Below are 4,314 nucleotides of genomic sequence, written 5' to 3' on the forward strand. Positions count from 1 at the left end.
TGATAGGTTCAGAGCCCAGTTGGTCTGTTTATCTTGAGCTGTACAGAGCGATAGTATTTCTAGTGCCATTGAGTCATGTGTGGGAGAGAACTAGGTGATCCTTTGTATCAAGGAATTGTCAATCCAGAATTCAAGTGGAGACAAACAGAATTTGGTGTGCCAGTGTAGTTAATGTTAGCAATTCTCTTTGTCTGTGGAGAAGTCATTCTTTAAGAGAAAAAGACAATAAGAAATGTACAAAAGGAGATCTCATTTTCTTTTAAACTAGTATTATGCAGATAGGAGGAAAATAGGAGAATGGTAGTGCTGCTATTTTCTGATCAGGACAATAGCTTATGAGTTGTGCTGGGCATAGAGTGAGATTCAGAATGGAAGCATTAAGAGTATGTGGATGAATAATTTCAGTAAATATTTCCTAGAAAAAAATAGAAAAATCTGAAATACAGAAAAACATTGTTTTCCATTGTAAAATGTCAGTATTACATTCATAGTTAGTACCCTGCAGAGAAAAGTTTATATTCTGCATAAAACAATGCTTTGTTATTTGAAAAACTTGTAACAGTTAAAATGTGAGAACATACCTTTACAGTAAGGAATTTATGGATCTCATTTATGTTTTTGTCTATTTTTCTGTTATGCATTTTAGATGTCCAAGAAATGGAGGATGTGATTGGCACCTGTCAGAAAAGTCACAATAAATATCTCTCTGAAGTAGCAGTCATGAATAGCAACCCAGGGGAGGAAAAAGTGAGACTTATAAGAAGTTTTAATTTGAGCTCAAAACAGAAGTCAGAACTGATTAAGAATAATGGGAACTCCTTAGGGATGAGGACAGAAAAGGTCACTGGGTGTCAGAACATGAGTGTTTTCAGTGAGCCTGGTAAGATGTGTGCTGTATATAGTCCTCCTGTGTCTTCTGTAGTTGAAGAATATAAACAATGTAAAAGGATTTTCACTGAGAAGACATACCCTATTGTCCCTCAGAGAACACACACAGGAGAGAAAGCATATGAAAGTAAAATGTGTGGAAAGATTTTCACCAGTAAGGCATACCTTACTGTCCACCAGAGAAGACACACAGATGAGAAACCTTTTGAATGTAACACGTGTGAAATGTCTTTTACCTCGAAGTCAAACCTTACTCTCCACCAAAGAACACACACAGGAAAGAAACCTTATGAATGTAACCTGTGTGGACAGTCTTTCACCTGGAAGTCAAACCTCACTATCCACCAGAGAACACACACAGCAAAGAATCTTTATGAATGTAACGTGTGTGGAAAGTCTTTTGCCAAGAAGGCATGCCTTACTATCCACGAGAGAACACGTATTAGAGAGAAACCTTATGAATGTAACATTTGTAGAAAATCTTTCACCTGCAAGTCATATCTTACTGACCACCACAGAACACACACAGGAGAGAAACCTTATGAATGTAATATGTGTGGAAAGTCTTTCATCCAGATTCTCACCTTACTATCCACCGGAGAACACACACAGGAAAGAAACCTTATGAATGTAACATGTGTGGAAAGTCTTTCACCCAGAAGTCAACACTCACTGTCCATCAGAGAAGACACACAGGAAAGAAACCTTATGAATGTAACATGTGTGGAAAGTTTTTCACCCAGAATTCACCACTTACTGTCCACCAGAGAAGACACACAGGCGAGAAACCTTATGAATGTAATGTGTGTGGAAAGTCTTTCACCCAGAAGCTACACTTAACTGTCCCCCAGAGAACACACATTGGAGAGAAACCTTATGAATGTAACATGTGTGGAAAGTCTTTCACCAAGAAGTCAAACCTCACTGTCCACCCGAGAACACACACAGGAAAGAAACCTTATGACTGTAGCTTGTGTTGAAAGTCTTTCACCCAGAAGTCAACTCTCACTGTCCATCAGAGTATACACACAGGAAAGAAACCTTATGAATATAACGTGTGTGGAAAGTCTTTCACCCAGAATTCAAACCTTACTGTCCACCAGAGAAAGCACACAGGAAAGAAACCTTATGAATGTAATGTGTGTGGAAAGTCTTTCACCCAGAATATACACTTTACTGTCCACTGGAGCACACACACAGGAGAGAAACCTTATGAATGCAACCAGTGTAGAAAGACCTGGAGGTCACAGCTTAACACACATAAGTTGATTCACACAAATGAAATAACTTAGGATTGAGCCAAATGGGAAATTCTTTGATCTGTAAGAAAATTGAAATTGGGATACAGAACCAATACAGGATAGGGACCTTATGATATAGCAGATGTGGAGTCCTCCAACTACAAGACACAGCTCAGGGTTCGTCACAGAACACACAAAACACAGAGACACAGACACACACACACACACACACACACCCTCACACACAAAGAGGAGAGAAATCCTATGTAGGAAAAATAAATGGAAAGGTTTTCAAGGAAAAGACCTAACAGTTTGAATAAGAGAACAGACACAAGTGAGAAAATACAAATGTAACAATTGTGGAAAGTCCTTTACCAATTGTTCATGAATCCAAGTTCATAGGACACACACAGTGGATTAATCTTAAAAATATTTCAAATGTGGAAATCCTTTGATCAGAAAGGAATACCTCATGTTCATCAGAGAACTGACTCACATAGGAGAAAAGAAAGTAGTGCATAGAACATACGTGAAATGTCTTTCAATCAGAACTGAGTCCTCAGCATATGTGAGAACAGAGACAGGAAAGAAATTATGAGTATAGAAAACATTTTGCCTGAAGTCCCATCTGTACAGGTATCTGAAGAAATCTCTCTCTGAGAACAGTGCTTCACCTCAGGCTTCCTGTGGCTTCAACTATTTCAGTATTTATTACAATAGTTAAAAATAAAAACTCCTCTTTACAGTATTTTCACAATAGAAAAAAAGAATCTTTAAATCCTTCCTATGATTCCATTTACAAGATAAGGACAGTGGACTTCACATTGCAAGATTTAGCTAGTTGCTCACTTAACCCCTTCCATCACACTGTTCACCCTTGTGCTTTTTGGGGGGAGGAGGGGCTAGGCTTGTGGTCTGAACTCTGGGCCTGGGTGCTGTCCCTCAGCTCTTTAGCTCAAGGCTTGCACTCTTCACTTGAGCCACAGCACTACTTCCAGCTTTTTTTTTCTTTTTGCTTACGTGGTGCTGGGGAATCGAACCCAGGGCCTCATGCATGCATGACAAGCACTCTAACACTGAGCCACCTTCCCAGCCCAACCCTTCTGCTTATCTACAGAGGCCTAGTAAAGAAATGGGATTGGGAGGCACCTGTGCCCTTGGCATTCCTATTTGTACAGTGAGTGAGGAAGCTGACTGTCTGTGAGACCTGGAGTTCAAGCTCCAATAGTAGCTCAAGAAAACCATGGTGGAGTCTGAGGTATGTGTATTATATGTGTTTCTAAGTTAGAAACCTAATTGTTGTGAAAACTCGAAAGTCTACATCTCAGACAAAAAGAGAAAAGAATATGAGTGGAGGAGCAAGAGAAGGGAATCCAAAGGTCAGGGAAAAGATGGAAGAAGAGGAGACAAGAGAGTAGTGGAGAGAAGGGAAAAAGAGGGAAAGGGAAAGGAGGAGAAGAATACAGGAGAGGAAGAAAGCCTTATGGCATTAGATTTGACAGTAAATCCTTAAATAGGACACCAAAAGTGACTCATGCAACAAAGAAACAAACAAACAAACAAATGCCAGGCTCTGGTGGTTTACACCTGTAAGCCTAACTACTCAGGTGGGTGAGATCTGAGGATCATGGTTCAAAGCCAGCCTGGTAAGGAAAACTTGTGAACTCTTATCTCCAATGAAGCACCAAAAAATCAGAAGTGGAGCAGTGTCCCAAGTGGTAGAGTCCTGGCCTTGAACTGATGGGCTGAGGGACAAGCTCAGACCCAGAGTTTAAACCCCATGACTGACAATAAATAAATAAATGAATCAGGGCTGGGAAGGTGGTCCAGTGGTAGAGTGCTCGCCTTGCATGCATGAGGTGCTGTGGTTTAAATGGTAGAGTGCTAGCCTTGAACAGAAGAGCTGAGGGATATCGCCCAGGCCCAGAGTTCAGGCCTCACAACTGACCAAAAACAAAAACAAAAATAAAAAACCAAAAAACCCTAAAATAAATGAATGAATAAAAATTAAAAAATAAATCCAAAACTAAACAAGATTAAGTGCATACAATGAAAACCTTGTCTACTGAAAAGTACTATCAACGAAGAAGCAAATGAATGGTAGGAGAAAATATTTGCATATGTCTTTATATAACTTCCTAACAAATCTGAATTAGAAAATATAAAGAAAATCCTATAAGAAACC

The 4,314-nt window shown here is 39.5% G+C and overlaps 1 pseudogene; it reads left to right on the forward strand.

The window, feature by feature from the left end:
* The first annotated feature begins 368 nt into the window (after positions 1–368).
* On the forward strand, positions 369–2,099 carry LOC122123302 (annotated as a pseudogene).
* Positions 2,100–4,314: the final 2,215 nt, after the last annotated feature.

The sequence above is a fragment of the Dipodomys spectabilis genome, unplaced genomic scaffold (assembly GCF_019054845.1).
Source record: "Dipodomys spectabilis isolate Male_0828 unplaced genomic scaffold, ASM1905484v1 ptg000227l, whole genome shotgun sequence".
Taxonomy (NCBI): Eukaryota; Metazoa; Chordata; class Mammalia; order Rodentia; family Heteromyidae; genus Dipodomys; species Dipodomys spectabilis.